Source organism: Heterodontus francisci, chromosome 13, assembly GCF_036365525.1.
Source record: "Heterodontus francisci isolate sHetFra1 chromosome 13, sHetFra1.hap1, whole genome shotgun sequence".
Taxonomy (NCBI): domain Eukaryota; kingdom Metazoa; phylum Chordata; class Chondrichthyes; order Heterodontiformes; family Heterodontidae; genus Heterodontus; species Heterodontus francisci.
Genome location: NC_090383.1, coordinates 50,952,413 through 50,969,599, shown reverse-complemented (window position 1 = coordinate 50,969,599; position 17,187 = coordinate 50,952,413). Strand labels below are relative to the sequence as shown.

Here is a 17,187-nt window from a genome sequence, read left to right as displayed (position 1 = left end):
CTGTTCAGCTCTGCTGCTTTCCTCCCTTCCCCAGCCCATCAAGCCAAACATCCCATAAGGTTCCCCTATGTCCTAGCACTGGCCTTGTATCTTTATTTTCTTTCCTAGCTCCCATCATGCCCTGTCTGAGCTCATCTTGTCCACAAGACTCACCTCCTGCTCCCCCAACACTATCCCCAGCATACTACTGACCACCTAACTTCCCTTGCTGTCACCCAATAGCTGATACTGTTGGTTCCATCTTTCAGATACTATTCCCCTCCCATTCAAATCTGTTATCAGCCCTCTACTCAAAAAAAAAAAAAACAACACACCCGTGCCCCACTCTGTACTTGCAAACTACAGCCCCATCTCCAAGTCCTTGAATGTGTTATTGCCTCCTAAATCTGGGTCCATCCCTCCCACATATCCTTGTTTGAATCCCTCTAATCAGATTTCGGCCCTTGTCAAAGACACACATTGTGATTATAACTGTGATAAACTAGTCCCCCTCCTCATTCTTGACCACATCATCTTCCTCCACACCTTTTCTCTGTCATCCAGTTGGGTGAGACTGATCTTTCATGGCTCCATTGTTAACTATTCAGCTCTAGTCAGGAAAATCACTTGCAATGGTTTTTATTCCCATTCTCATGTTATCTCTGGAGACCCCAAGGATCTATCCATAGCTTATTTCACAACATCATTTGAAAACCCAATGTCGTCAGGTTCTGCATGTACACTAATGATGCCACGCTCTGCCTCACCACATCTAAATATTGGGAAGGAGCCACAAACTCCATTCACTACCCACTGAATACATCCCTCTCCTGGGAACTGTGAGGCTGAAGAGATTGGAATTGATTGGTTGGTTGTAGTTGGAACTTCCTGTTTGAAAGATAAATATCACCGCCTGCAGAGAAGGGTTAGAGCTTTTTCATCTGTTTGCATCCTGTTTGGTGTTTTCTAGAAATAGCTTAACTTACGGTTCTTAATATTGATCTTAGTTGGGGGAAATAATCATTTAAATGCTAACCTTATCTGGATAATTGTTGCTGTTGCATGGTTCTTTGTGTTGGATATATTGATGGATTTAATTTATGTACCAAAATAATTAACTAGTCTCGCGCTACTGCAGGCAGCTTGATTTTTATTTTAGAATATAAATCTATATCAAAATGTAAGACCATTCTAACATGCAGTACTTAGTTTTTGTGGAGTCTGAGTTTCCACCTGGGATTTCTCAGCATTGCTATGGTAAAAAGGTACATTTATTCAACTTAGTGTTGCTAGAAATGCTGAAGTTGCAATATAAATCAGGAGTTGGGTCCTGCCAATATATACAGCACAAGTAGCCACACTGTTCTCCTGAAAGCCAGTGTTTCTGACATGACTGACTATATTTCCTAATATGACTGAATTGGTTGTAGTTATGTACCACAGTTAGAGGGATAGGTGAACAGTTTAAGTTTTCAGCAGGGTCATACTATGATAAATGAGCATCAATTGAGGCTTTGGACCTAAATTGAGTGTTTTATCTGAACCCTTTATGGTACATTGATTATCTCTCATTGCAGCTGGGATAGAGCATGTGTGCTGGATCAGGACAAAGTCGTAGTTGAATTGTCACTGGAGGCTGTGCTTCAAATTAGGGCATTTAATATGGGAATGATTAACCTTGAAGATACCAAATTGCCAGTTGAAAGTAATTACTTCGGTTTTGTAGGGGCCTGATTAATTTCAAATGAATCATTATAAATATAATTTCAGATAAAGTAGAAAATTGAGTAGTCAGCCAGTTTGACTGCTGCTTTTGCGTTCAGTTGCTGAAAAAGCAAAATATTGAGCATTGGGCACCAGCCTTTTTATATATGGAGTTTAAGTATGGAAGTTTAAAGTGATTAATTTCAGCATCATAGAATTGGTTCTCCGTTAAACAGAACCTGCTAGAAGTAAATAAGTACTTAGTACCTCATGCTGCTTATTTTTGCATAATAAATCTCCTCTTTTTATTGTCGCCTCACAAAACCTATTGATTTTTGTCAGCTTGAGCTGGTCTTGAGCCTGATTTACATTACCCCTGTGGTTTCAAACAGTTGGTCACCTGCAGCTACTGCTGAGCTATACTGATTCATGAGCCCATGTGTATATTGACCAGATGGATCCCAGTGAAAAGCACTGATGGGAGTATGAGCCGGGACTGGTATTCTGAGGTGACCTCAAGTGCTTGGAAGTACGTGATGAACATCAAAGGGCAATATGAGTGCAGCTTCTGCTAACCCAGGAGTTGGAGGCGACAGTGGTTTCTCCTGTTGCAATTGTATTGAAATAAAATGCTTAATCCAGGGTCAAATTGCTTTTAATACACAGCAGTGCACAATATCAGTTTGTGTATATTTTTTTTTTAAAAAGCCCTTTTACCAGATATTTAACTTTTTTTTTACTTTTGACTTTTGTAGAACAACAATGATGGGCTTTAGTTGAGAGATCTTAATTAGAACAAAAGGTGTAGATGAGATTGTCAAAATTGAGGGGTTTTTAATATGAATAGGGTAAAAGTATTTTCACTGGTCAATAAGTCAGTATAACCAAAAGGTATAAATTTAAGATCATTGACAAAACAGATTAGAGAAAAATTTTCATGTAGATTTTTTTTTTTTGCATGCACTGACACTGACACGGAACACAAAAGTCCGAGTGTATCAGGCCTGTGTCCTCAGTACCTTGCAGCGAGGCCTGGACAACGTATGCCAGCCAAGAGCGACGTCTCAATTCATTCCATCTTCGCTGCCTTCGGAGAATACTTGGCATCAGGTGGCAGGACTATATCTCCAACACAGAAGTCCTTGAAGCGGCCAACACCCCCAGCTTATACACACTACTGAGTCAGCGGCGCTTGAGATGGCTTGGCCATGTGAGCCGCATGGAAGATGGCAGGATCCCCAAAGACACATTGTACAGCGAGCTCGCCACTGGTAGCAGACCCACCGGCCGTCCATGTCTCCGCTATAAAGACGTCTGCAAACGCGACATGAAATTGTGTGACATTGATCACAAGTCGTGGGAGTCAGTTGCCAGCATTCGCCAGAGCTGGCGGGCAGCCATAAAGACAGGGCTAAATTGTGGCGAGTCGAAGAGACTTAGTAGTTGGCAGGAAAAAAGACAGAGGCGCAAGGGGAGAGCCAACTGTGCAACAGCCACGACAAACAAATTTCTCTGCAGCACCTGTGGAAGAGCCTGTCACTCCAGAATTGGCCTTTATAGCCACTCCAGGCGCTGCTTCACAAACCACTGACCACCTCCAGGCGCATATCCATTGTCTCTCGAGATAAGGAGGCCCAAAGAAGATTGGTGAAAACAGAATCCACAATAGCTTCTAAAGGGAAATTGTCACATTTATAAAGGAAAAATACAAAAAGATGCAGGGAATGGAACTAAGTCAACAGCTCTTTCACCCACAAAGGCATAGCGTGATGGGTCATGGCTTTGCAAGGGTCTTGATTGTGTCAGCAGATCACGCATTGGGGTGGAGAGGGTGGCCCCAACTGTCCGTACAAGTAGAGTTAGGGTTGTTGGGTAGCTGAGCAAAGATATACAAGCCCCAAATTTTACGAGGAGGGGGATGGGGGCAGTCTAGCAGAAGAGCGGCTTTTCCTCAGTTCTGCTGAATTTCTGGAATCCGTTTCTCAGCTACAGACCAACTGAAGGTAGGCCTGCAGCACCAGGCCATAGCCTGGGAGTGTAAAGGTGGGAGCGAGATGTCGAGACTCAAGAGAATGGGATGGGGGTGGGGTGGGGCCCTGAGCAATTTGGGGTTGGGGGCTGAATGCTGGAGAGATTAGGGAGTTGATCATCTACTCCCCACCTGACTCCATTACAACTGTAGGCTGGTGGGTTAGGTTTGGGTTTGAACTTTCTTAAACCTAAAGCCACCCATTTTTTGGGGGTTTAAAATTAACCGGATAGTGTGTCTGTCACAGTATCCAATAGTTTCTTCAATAATTTCAATTATTTTGGCTCCATCACCATACTTGAAATACTATTCCAACTGTTGATCACTTGGGAGGACTGGCCAATCCTAAAGTTGGCATTTACTCTTATGATCATCTATAAAAATAACCATTTTAATTTCTTTGCTCTAAATCATCATAGTCTCCAATTCAAGGCGGAAATATCCAGGTTTCTTCATACTTTGCTGATAACTCATAGTATTGTTTGTGAAGAAGCACAAAATTTCATGATGGAATTTTAAATTTCATGAAGCTATTTTAAACCTGACTTTTCACTCCACTGGCATAACAGTATAAACTCAGTGAATAGCACTCTTTCTCAACCCCCCACCCCCGATTCAGAGGATCTGGGTTCAAGTCCCACTCCAGGACTTGAGCACAAATATCTAAACTTAGTACTCCAATGCAGTACTAGGGGTGTGTTCCACTGTTGGGCATGCTGTCTTTCAGGGGAGATTTTAAACTGAGGCTCAGTCTGCACGCTCAAGTAGAAGCAAATGATTCCATGATTTTGAAGAAGAGCAGGGGAGATACCCCAGTGTCCTGGCCAATATTCCCTCAATCAGCATTACAAACCGAATAATAAAAGCAAAATACTGTGAATGCTGGAAATCTGAAATAACAGTACTAGAAATACTTGGCAAGTCCAGCAGCATCTGTGAGCAAAAGAACAAAGAAAGAACAAAGAACAGTACAGCACAGGAACAGGCCATTCGGCCCTCCAAGCCTGCGCCGATCTTGATGCCTGCTGAAACTAACACCTTCTGCACTTCCGGGGCCCATATCCCTCTATTCCCTTCCTATTCATATATTTGTCAAGATGTCTCTTAAACGTCGCTATCGTACCTGCTTCCACCACCTCCCCTGGCAGCAAGTTCCAGGCACTCGCCACCCTCTGTGTAAATTTAAAAAAAAAACTTGCCTCGCACATCCCCTCTAAATTTTGCCCCTCGCACCTTAAACCTATGTCCCCTAGTAACTGACTCTTCCACCCTGGGAGAAAGCTTCTGATTATCCACTCTGTCCATGCCGCTCTCATTCCGGGTTGACTGCTAAGATGGCCGAATATGCAAACGGACATGATCACAGCCCTAGTCACATGACTGACCTGCTGGGCAACCTGAGTTGTTTTTTTTTGAATTTGAACTTGCCACAGAGCTTTGAACTGGCAGAAAGCTGTTTGCTCCTGGACTGAAAAGACTGGCTTGCTGCAACCTCTCCTGTCTGCTATTATCTTTCTCACCAGCTTCAGAATCCATTGAAGACACATGCACCCCAAGAGAAAAGTCTCCTACGGTGAACACGGTTTGCGAGGAATACTGGGCCCCAACAAACAGCAAGATCAACTTGCAAGCAAGGACTACAGTGAGCTCAAAGCACTGTAACAAAAACCTCTCTTCAGAGATTGCCTCAAACCTCTTTTTTTTTTCTGTCTCTGCATGTATCACGTATGCGTGCTAGCGTGCGACGCAGCATGTATCTGTAGGCATTAACTGAATTCGAGTTTAAGTTTAATAAAATTTTCACTTCTTCAAACCTAAGCCTGTTTGTGCTCACTCCTTTGCCTTTTATAATTGGAAAGCAGTGAACAAAGATTCACCAAGGGGGAGCTCAAAACACTGTTTTAAATCCTGTTACAGTAAAACCAGGTGAAGGCTAAAAGGGACCCCAAACACCTTTCTCACCTGCTCGTACCAGTCAGCTTTTATTTTCCTCTCTTCACTGAATCTCCACCCCATCCCTCCACTCAGATTTCTTTCACCCCCTCTCCTGGGTGATAATTTATACTGTGGTGTATTTCTGAGGGTGCCAGTAACCTTCAAGTTTTTTTTAAAATTGGCTATTCCTTTATGACCCTGGGTGGTAAGGGGACAGTTATTTTCACAGAACCGTTAGTGCAGAAGGTGGCCGTTCGGCCCATTGTGTCTGCACCAGCTCTCCAAATGGGCAATTCACCTCATGCCACTCCCCTACCTTCTCCCTGTAACCCTGCACGTTCTTCCTTTTCATACAAAAGTCTAATTCCCTTTTGAATTCTGCAGTTAAACCTGCCTCTATCAAATCTGCATTCCAGATCTTAACCACTCGCTGTATGAAAACATTTTTCCTCATGTCGACTTTGCTATTTTTATTAATTACTTTAAATCCGTGCCCTTTTGTTCTCTATCTTTCCACAAGTAGGAATAGTTTCTCCCTATCTACTCTGTTCAGACCACTCATGATTTTGAATGCCGCTATCAAATCTCCTCTAAGCCGCCTTTTCTCAAAGGAAAACAGTCCTAACTTCTCCAATCTATCTTCATAACTGGTTCCGGGGATAGAGTTAGTGATACAGCACAGAAACAGGCCGTTGGACCCCATCATGTCCGTGCTGGCCATCAAGCACCTAACTATTCTAATCCCATTTTCCAGCACTTGGCCTGTTGCCTTGTATGCTATGGCGTTTCAAGTGCTCATCTAAATGCTGTTGAGGGTTCCTGCCTCTACCGCCCCTTTTCAGGCAGTGCGTTCCAGATTCCAGGCACCCTCTGGGTGAAATTTTTTTCCCTCAAATTCCCTCTAAACCTCCTGCCCCTTACCTTTTTAAATCTACGCCCCCTCGTTATTGACCCCTCTGCTAAGGGAAAAAGTTTCTTCCTATCTAACATATCAATGCCTCACAATTTTGTATACCTTTTAATCATGTCCCCCCGCGCCGCACCCCCCCGCAGCCTTCTCTGCTTTAAGGAAAACTACCCTAGCCTTTTCAGTCTCTCTTCATAGCTGAAATACTCCAGACCAGGCAACATCCTGGTGAATCTCCTCTGCACCCTCTCCAATGCAATCACATCCTTCCCATAGTGTGGTGCCCAAAACTGTACACTGTGCTCCAGCTGTGGCATAACTAGCATTTTATACAGCTCTATCATAACCTCCATGCTCTTGTATTCTGTGCTTTGGCTGAGAAAGGCAAATATCCCATATGCCTTCCTAACCACCTTTTTATCTACCTGTGCTGCTGCCTTCAGTGATCTATGGACAAGTACACCAAGATCCCTCTGACCTTCTGTACTTCCTAGAATTCATTCTAGAATCTATTCAATATGGCAAAAAAATCAACTATTGCAGGATGAGGAACTTAATTCTCGTGAATCTATGCTGTACTCTCTCCAATGCCCTCACGTCTTTCGTAAAATACAGTGCCCAGAACTGGACAGAGAACTCTAGCTGAGGCCAAACTAGTGTCTTCAAGTTCAATAAAAGCTCCTTGCTCTTGTACCCCAGTTAATAAAGCTGAGGATACTGTATGCTTTATGAACCGTGCTCTCGACCTGTTCTGCCACCTTCAATGACTTGTGCACATATACACCCAGGTCCCTCTGCTCCTGCACCCCCTTGAGAATTGTACCCTTTTATTTTGTCTCACCATGTTCTTCCTAACCAAATGCGTCACTTCACATTTCTCCACATTGAACTTCATTTGCCACCCGTCTGCTTATTTCACCAATTTGCCTATGTCCTTCTGCAGTTCTATAGTATCCTCCTCACAGTTCACAATGCTTCCAAGTTTTGTATCATCCACAAGCTTTGAAATTGTGTCCTGGACACCAAGGTCGAGGTCCGTAATATAGAAGAGGAAACAATATTTTTTTTTTATTCATTCGAGGAATATGGGTGTCGCTGGCTAGGCCAGCATTTATTGCATATCCCTCATTGCCCTTGAGAAGATGGTGGTGAGCTACCTCCTTGAGCTGCAGTCCTTGGGGGTGCAGGTACACCCACAGTGCTGTTAGGAAGGGAATTCCAGGATTTTGACCCAATGACTGAAGAAACAGCGATTATAGTTCCAAGTCTGGATAATGTTTGGCTTAGAGGGAAACGTGTTCCCATATTCCTGCTGCCCTTGTCCTTCTAGGTGATGGAGGTCACAGGTTTGGAAGGTGCTGTCGAAGGAGCCTTGGTGATTTGCTGCAGTGCATCTTGTAGATGGTACACACTGCTGCCACTGTACATTGGTGGAGGAAGTGAATGTTGAAGGTGGTGGATTGGGTGCCAATCAAGTGGGCTGCTTTGTCCAGGATGGTGTTGAGCTTCTTGAATGTTGGAGCTGCACCCATCCAGGCAAGTGGAGAGTATCCCATTACAATCCTGACTTGTGCCTTGTAGATGGTGGACCGGCATTGGGGAGTCAGGAGGTGAGTTACTCGCTGCAGAATTCCTAGTCTCTGACGTTGTTGTTGTTGTTGTTGTTGTTGTTGTTGTAGCCACAGTATTTATTGTGGCTGCTCCAGTTCAGTTTCTGGTGGATGGTAACCCCCAGGATGTTAGGGGATTCAGCGATGGTAATGCCATTGAATGCAAGGGGAGATGGTTAGATTCTCTCTTGTTGGAGATGGTCATTGTCTAGCACTTGTGCAGTGCAAATGTTACTTGCCACTTATTAGCCCAAGCCTGGAAGTTGTCCAGGTCTTGCTGCATATGAACACTGGCTGCTTCAGTGTCTGAAGTCACAAATGGTACTGAACATTGTGCAATCAGCAGTGAGCATCCCCACTTCTGACTTTTATAATGGAGGGAAAGTCATTGAAGCAGCTGAAGATGTTTGGGCTGAGGACACTACCATGAGGAATTCCTGCAGTGATGTCCTGGAGCTCAGATTGACCTCCAACAACCACAGCCATCTTCCTTTGTGCTAGGCATGACTCCAACCAGCAGAGTTTTCCCCTGATTCCATTGACTCAATTTTGCTAGGGTTCCTTGATGCCATACTCTGCCAAATGCTGCCTTGATGTCGAGGGCAGTCACTCTCTCCTCCCCTGGAGTTCAGCTGTCTTGTCCATGTTTGCATCAAGGCTGGAATGAGGTCAGAAGTTGAGTGGCCCTGGCAGAACCCAAACTGTGCATCAGTGAGCAGGTTACTGCTAAGCAAGTGCTGCTTGATAGCACTGTTGATGACCCCTTCCGTCACTTTGCTGATAATTTGGAGTAGACTGATGGGGTGGTAATTGGCCAGGTTGGATTTGTCGAGCTTTTTGTGCACAGGACGTACCTGGGCAATTTTCCACATTGTTGGGTAGATGCTAGTGTTGTAGCTGTAGTGGAACAGCTTGGCTGGGGGCATGGCTAGTTCTAGAACACTTCTTCAGTACTATTGCTGGAATATTGTTGGGGCCCATAGCCTTTGCAGTATCCAGTGCATTCAGTTGGTTCTTGATATGTGGAGTGAATTGGATTGCTGAAGACTGGCATCTGTGATGCTGGGGATTTCAGGAGGAGGCTGAGATGGATCATCCACCAGCACTACTGGCTGAAGATGGATGCAAATGCTTCAGCCTTGTCTTTTGCACTGATGTGCTGAGCTCCCCCATCGTTTAGGATGAGGATGGTTGTGGAGCTGCCTCCTCCAATTAGTTGTTTAATTGTCCACCATCATTCACGACTGGATGTGGCGTTGTTGCAAAGCTTAGATCTGCTCCGTTGGTTGTGGGATCACTTAGCCCTGTCGATCACATGCTTCTGCTATTTGACATGCAAATAGTTCTGGGTTGTTGCTTCACCAGGTTGACACCATATTTTTAGGTATACCTGGTGATGCTCCCAGCATGCCCTCCTGCACTCTTCATTTGAACCAGGGTTCATACTCCAGCTTGATTTGTAATGGTAGAGTGGGGGATTATGTTGGGCCATGGGGTTACAGATTGTGGTTGAATACAATTCTGGTGCTGCTGACCCACAGTGCCTCATGGATGCCTAGTTTTGAATTGCAAGATCTGTTCAAAATCTATCCCATTTAGAATGGTGGTAGTGCCACACAACACTATGGTGGGTGCCCTCCGTGTGAAGATGAACTTCGTTTCCAAGTACTGTGTGGTGGTCATTCCTACCAATGCTTTCATGGACAGATGCATTCTGCGATAGGTAGATTGGTGAGGGCGAGGTGAAATATGTTTTTCCCTCTTGGTTCCCTCACCACCTGCAGCAGACCCAGTCTTGCAGTTATGTCCTTTAGGGCTTGGTTAGTCGTGGTGCTACCGAGCCACTCTTGACGATGGGCATTGAAGACCCCATCCAGAGTATATTGTATCCTCACTACCCTCAGTGCTTCTTCCAACTGGTGTTCAACATGGAGAAACACTGATTCATTAGCTGAGCAGGGGTGGTAGGTGGTAATTAGCAGGTAGTTTCCTTGCCCATGTTTGACCTGATGCCATGAGACTTCTTGTTGTCTGGAGTCAATGTTGAGGACTCCCAGGGCGACTCCCTCCCGACTATATACCACTGTGCTGCCCCCTCTGGTGGATCTGTCCTGCTGGTGAGACAGGACATACCCAGGGATGGTGATGGTTGTGGCTGGGACATTGCAAGGCATGATTCCGTGAATGTGACTGCCAGGCTGTTGCTTTAATAGTCTGTGGGACAGCTCTCCCAATTTTGGCACAAGCCCCCAGATGTTCGTAAGGAGGACTTTGCAGGGTTGATGGGGCTGGGTTTGCTGTTGTCATTTCTGGTGCCTAGGTCAATGCCAGGTGGTCCGTTCGGTTTCATCCCAGTTTCTCTTGGAGTGGATTGGCTGGAGCTGCTGTCGCTTAGTGACTGAGTTGGGTTTCCATTAAGGTGATTCTGGGCAATCTTTTCTGTTAACTTCTGAGTGACGGGCAGATTCTGAGAGCGAGCGGTGTTCAATAAATTATTTCTGGGAGCAAGAAAGGAGGCTTCTAAAAACAATTTGAGAATTCAAATTCTGTTGGGAAGGTTTCAAAGTTGCAGAAACCAATGCAGCAACAAGCTGACGTTTCTGAAGGTGAGCAATTATTTTCAGTACAGTCAAACTTTGCAAAGTCACAAAATAACCAATGACACCTGCTGGATAATTCAGTGGATTTAAACCAATTGTTTTTTTCTGGAGCAGTTCTGCTCTCGTTACCAAGCTTTCCTTCTCCATACTCTGCAAAATTCTGGGAATGCCCGCAGCCTCAAGAACTATTTTCAGTTATATAGCACCTTTTTAACATAATATAACATCTAAAGGCACTTCAGACGAACATTATCAAACAAAATTTGACACCAAGCTACATAAGATAATACAAGTAGCCAGAAAATTAATCAGTGAGGAAAGAAAGGTAGAGAGAAAACTAACACCAGCAACATTAAGTAAATTGAAAATATATATATATATAATATTTATTGATATTGTGTTTAAGGGAATATGTGGAATTTGTGTAACTGAGATAGAGGCCTCAAGTAAAAAGGTTGAGAATCCTTAGCCTAACTCAGCATAGAATGAATCTAGAACCTTTCTGCCTTCTATAATTCCGTACTGCATCCCTTGGTGAATTTGTGCAGCGAGCTGGAGAAAATTATTTGAGTTTTTAAAGAGAAATTCAGTGATTGCAAATGCCCTTTAAAGATGTAAAATCACTGTTTTAACTTCAGTTTCAGTTAAGTACTTGAGATGTGATTTGATTTGTGTGTTTACCTTTTAGAGCCATCTGTTGATCATGTGGGCGTGAGGACGACGTCTGGCTCCACTTCCATTAAGGTAATTATCTCATCATGTGTGCTGAAAAATCTTGCCCATATTTTGTTTTTGGAAACTCTTTGATAAAGTAGATGTGTTGTATCATTAAGACCAAGAACTTTTTAAGTTAAGGACAACGATCTGTGTTTTAGAAAGTTTTCCTATGGTTGTAAGACTAAATGTTTCATTGTACTTGGTACCTTTCTATATTTTGTGCAATACCAGTGCTAAATTTAGTTTGTAAGTTGACTAATGTAACAAATTTGTTTTTCTGCAGACATAGTTGTTTGTATTGATATTATTTGCCTTCTCCCTCCCCAACTTGTTCTGCATATGTAATTGAAGCGCCATTTTTCTTGAAGGAATGTTCCAGGATGAGTTACTAAGTGGCTAATTTCTCGATCCTGCTGCAAAATATAATCATACTGAATTTGTTTTTTAAAAAAGTTATAAGGTCTCTATATGGGGCCCAACATTTTCTTGCTGAGCTTTGGCTTTGAAATGTGAATGTTTCATCACCTAATGCTCCCAGCATTCTCTGCTTGTTGGCTTAATTGGATATTAAAAATCCTTCCCATTTACTAAGAGGTGATAGATTTGCTAGATTGTTCCAGTAACCCAGAGTGCTGTTGATCTATAGTAGTGGTTCTGACAAGAAAAACTCCAGATTTGATCCCAGATCTCAGATGGCTGCCCTTGGCTAGGCGGAAGATGATCAGTGTACTTGCAATATTCTTGGGTTAAAGAGAGAGGGAACATCAGCCAGATATATTGTTTTCAAATCTTTTCCAAAATGTGTATGGACAGTATTGGGCTCTGCTCTGATGGCAAATGGCCTCCATGTACTCCAGTGTCATATGTGAAGACTGGCTACTTGGGTGAGGTATCAAAGGACTGATGCCCCCTTGTATCCTGGCAAGAGTCTCCATTTTAACAAGGGGTGGAGGAGGGTGGAATTCTTCATACAACTTCAGAAATGTTTTGTCTTAACATGCAGACATTTCTTTTATTTGCTGTGGATACTTTTGGCAGGTATTTCAAAAGGGCAGTATTCCTGAATTACATTTAAAATGTCAGCAGTTATGGCTTTGATAGACATGTACAATATTTCTGATGAGTAATCTTCATTTATTCTGATATAGATTTTATCAGCTCCTAATAAGATCTTAAAGTAATGTGATTTTTCTTTTAGAATCACTTAAAGTTTGATCATATAGACTATTCTCTTGCTGTTGATGGTCATCTTTGGTTTCATCCAGTTTTCTCATTTTGCACCTGCCATTGAATCCTGTGCTAATTCACTGCAAGAGCAGTTTAGCCAGTCCCACTCCCCTGCCCTTTCCCCATAACCCGGCAAAATTTTTCCCTTCAGCTGCTTATCCAATTCATTTTTGAAAGCCATGATTGAATCTGCCTTCACCACCCTTCTCGAGCAGTGGATTCCAGATCGTAACCATTCGCTGCATTTTTTTTAAAAAAAAGGTCTTTCCTCATGTCACCTTTTTAGTTCTTTTGCCAATCACCTCATATCTGTGTCCTCTAGTTTTTGACCCTTTCTCCAATGGTAACATATATCTTTTTATCTATTCTTTCTAGACCCCTCAACATTTTGAACACCTGTATTAATTCCCCTCTCTACCTTCTCTTTAAGGAAAACAACCCAACTTTTCCAATCTACCCACATAATTGAAGTCTCCCCATCCCTGGAATCATTCCAGTAAATCTCTTTTGCACTCTCTGTAAAGCATTGACAACCTTCCTAAAGTGTGGTACCCAGAGCTGGACGCAACACTCCAGTTGTAGCCAAGCCGGTGTTTCATAAAGATTCAACATAACTTCCTTGCTTTTGTATTCTATGCTTCTATTTATAAAGTTAAGGATTCCATATGTCTTTTTAACTACTTCCTCGGCCTGCCCTGCCACCTTCAACGATTTGTGCACATATACCCTTCTGTTCCTGTTCTTCCTTTAGAATTGTACCCTTTAGTTTTATTTTATCTCCTTGTTTTTTCCTACCAAAATGTATCTTTGAATTTCCTTGCATTAAATTTCATTTGCCACATGTCTGCCCCTCCCACCGTTCCTCTTTAAGTCCATGTTTACTATACTTCCAGGTTTTGTCATCTGCCCACTTTGAAATTGTGCCATGTGCAACCCAGTCCAGTTAATATATACCAGAAAAGGCAGTGCTGCACTATTCAATGCCAACCTTTGACCCCACTGTCCTTGCAAACTCATGCCTCATCTTTGACTTCCCTTTCCTCTCAAGTCCTTAACTATGTTGTCGCATCCCAAATCTGTGCCTATCTTTCCTGGGACTCCATGTTTGAATCCCTCCAGTCAGATTCAGTCCCTGCCATAGTACCAAAACGACTCATCGTATCCCAAATGACATCCTATGTGACTGTGACTAAGGTAAACTCTCATTCCTCATCCTTCTTGACCTGCCTGCAGCCTCTGACATAGTTGACCACACCATCCTCCTCCAACACTTCTCCACTGTTGTCCAGCTGGGTAGGATTGCTCTTACCTGGTTTCATTTTTAACTATCTAATTGTATCCAGTGTATCACTTGCAATGGCTTCCCTTTCTGCTCCTGTACCATTACCTCTAGTGTCTCCCAAGGATCTATCCTTGGTCCCCTCCTGTTTCTCATCTATATGCTGCCTCTCTGTGACATCATCCAAAAGCACATAGTCAGTTTTCACATATATGTTGCCAGCACCCAGCTCTACCTCACCACTACTTTTCTTGACTCTTCCACTATTAAATTATCAAACTGCTTATCTGATGTCCAATCCTGGATGAGCAGAAATTTCCTCCAATTAAATATTGGTAAGACCGAAAGCCATTGTTTTCAGTTCCTGCTCCAAACTCCCTTCTTTAGCTACCAACTTCATCCCTCTCCCTGACAACTGTCTGTGACTAAAGCAGACTATTTGAAACCTTGGTGTCATTTGACTCTAGGATAAGCTTCTAACCACATTCCTGCCATCACTACGACCACCTATTTCTACCTCTAACACCACCTGACTTCACCCCACCCCATCTCCGCTTATCTGCTGCTGAAACCCTCATTCATGCCTTTGTCCCTCTAGTTTTGACTATTCCAATGCAATCCTGGCTGGTTTCCCACATTCTATCATCTGAAACTCTACTCCCCATGTCTTAACTCACATCAAGTTCCATTCATCCATTACCCCTGTGCTTGCTGACCTGCATTGGCTCCTGGTCAAGCAATGTCTTGATTTTAGAACTTAATCCTTGCTTTCAAATCTCCATTGTCTCATCCCTCCCTATTTCTGTAATCCCATTCAGCCCCACAACTCTCTGATATCTGGGCTGATCTACATCTAGCTTCATCAGTAGTCCCAATTTAAATCGCTCCACCAGTGGTGGCTGTGTCTTTAGCTGTCTAGGCCCTAAGCACTGCAATTTTTAAAACTCATTCTTGGGATGTGGGCATCGCTAGCTATGCCAGCATTTATTACCCATCCCTTAATGCCCTTGAGAAGGTGGTGGTGAGCTGCCTTCTTGAACCGCTGCAGTCCATGTGAGGTAGGTACACCCACAGTGCTGTTAGGAAGCGAGTTCCAGGATTTTGACCCAGTGACAGTGAAGGAATGGCGATATAGTTCCAAGTCAGGATGGTGTGTGACTTGGAGGGGAACTTGCAGGTGGTGGTGTTCCCACGCATTTGCTGCCGTTCTTCTAGTTAGTAGAGGTCGCGAGTTTGGAAGGTGCTGTCTGAGGAGCCTCGGTGCGTTGCTGCAGTGCATCTTGTAGATGGTACACTGCTGCCACTGTGCGTCGGAGGGAGTGAATGTTTGTGGATGGAGTGCCAGTCCATCAGGTTGCTTTTTCCAGGATGGTGTCGAGCTTTTTGAGTGTTGTTGGAGCTGCACCCATCCAGGCAAGTGGAGAGTATTCCATCACACTCCTGGCTTGTGCCTTGTAGATGGTGGACAGGCTTTGGGGAGTCAGGAGGGGAGTTACTCGCTGCAGGATTCCTAGCCTCTGACCTTTTTAAGACACTCCTTAAAAACCTCCTTTTTTGACCAAACTTTTGGTCATTTAACATAATATCTTTTATGTGGCTTGGTATCATATTTTGTTTCAGAATTGCTCCTGTAAAGCACCTTGTAAAGTTGTCATGGTTGTCGTCATCATAGTCCTAAGAATCTAAAATGAACCCCAAAGTTCCTTGTATAACTTGGTGACCTGCAAAAGCAGAAAAAAATGATGTGCCATCTGCTTTTGTGGTTCTTTGTAACAAATGGTAATTATGTTTATTTGGGTGGGAACTAATTGAGTAGTTTATAATCTTTCCCCAAAGGTTAATCTGGCAGGAACACCACCCAAACCCTTTTTTCCCCCCAAGTGCAATTTTAAGCCGACAGTTAAAGCTCTTCTATAATTAAGAATAGTACGGACTTCTTACATAGCAGAAGAATCATTTTACTTTTGAAGCTGTTACTGAAGTAAAGGCAGCTATAGCAGGGATGGAAAATTTCTTTCACCAGACTATCCTGAGGCAACTTGCTTCCCTGCTGTGGCAAGCTGGAAAAACAAAGGTATTTTGCAAGCTGTCTGCCTGACTAAAAGTTGAAGTACAATAACTTTTTTTTATGCTGACCTAAAGTAGGTAGTGCGAAAGGTTAGAGTATCCTATAACATTATACTCATCAATACATTGAGGTATTTACATGTAGAGAACCATAAATTACAACACAGATTGCCAAAGCTCAATTAAGTTGGCCATGCTTGACTTTGTTGGAATCCTTTTTGTTAATGTTGTCCACTTTGTATCCAATTGACTTTTTGTTGTTTTTGTTCTTTTTGTGAACAAATTCTCTTTCCCTGTCTGCCTAAACATTAGGTCTCCCCCTTTCAGATGATTTAATTATTGTATCCATAGGGGTAATTTTGATCTATTTACAGGTGACTCTCTACTTTTTTTTGGCAGTCCTAGCAGATTGCAGGTACTTGGTTTCTTTTGATGTATATTCTGCTCCCTGAAAGTTCTGTTGATGAAGGCAGTTAGTAGCTGTACCATATGAATTAGATCCCAGGCTTGTGCTGAGTTAACCAATTTCGTTCAGGATACTTGTAGGAGCAGTTTGCTTGATATCAGCACTCTAATATTAGGAACAGGAGTCATCCTTTCAGGCCACCATTAAGTGAGATCATGGCTCTCTATCTGGACTTCATTCACCTGCCTTGGCTGCATATTCCATTGTATCCTTGGCTAGCAAAAATCTATTAATCTCTGATTTTAAATTATGTGAGTTGACATCTACTTTTTGTGGGAGAAAGTTTACACTTCTACCACCCTCTTAAATACTCTCCTGAATAGCGTGGCTTTGATTTTAAGGTTTTGCCCCTTTTTTGTTTTAGACATCCACCACCAGTGGAAAAAGTTACTTGCTAACTGCCCTATGAATTCCATTCAAAATTCTTATTTTAAAAAAAGGCCCTTCATCAAATAACCCCTTAACCTTCTATATTCCAGGGAATATAAGCCTAGTTTATGTAATTTCTCATCAATCTAACCCTTAGAGCCCTGATGACATTCTGGTGAATCTGTACTGCACTCCTTTCAAGGCCAGTATATCTTTTCTAATGTATGGTGCCCAGAACTGTACATAGTACTTCAGATGTGCTCTAACTAGGACTTTGCATGCTCTTGCAAAACTAACT

At 43.0% G+C, this 17,187-nt stretch overlaps 1 protein-coding gene across 1 annotated transcript in view; it reads left to right on the top strand.

The window, feature by feature from the left end:
- LOC137376374 (rho guanine nucleotide exchange factor TIAM2-like) overlaps positions 1-17,187 on the top strand; it is a 438,770-nt gene that overhangs the window by 56,331 nt on the left and 365,252 nt on the right. Inside the window, exon 2 of the mRNA XM_068044808.1 lies at positions 11,453-11,508. The gene's annotated coding sequence lies outside the window, so the exon portion shown is untranslated. The remainder of the gene's footprint in view (positions 1-11,452; positions 11,509-17,187) is intronic.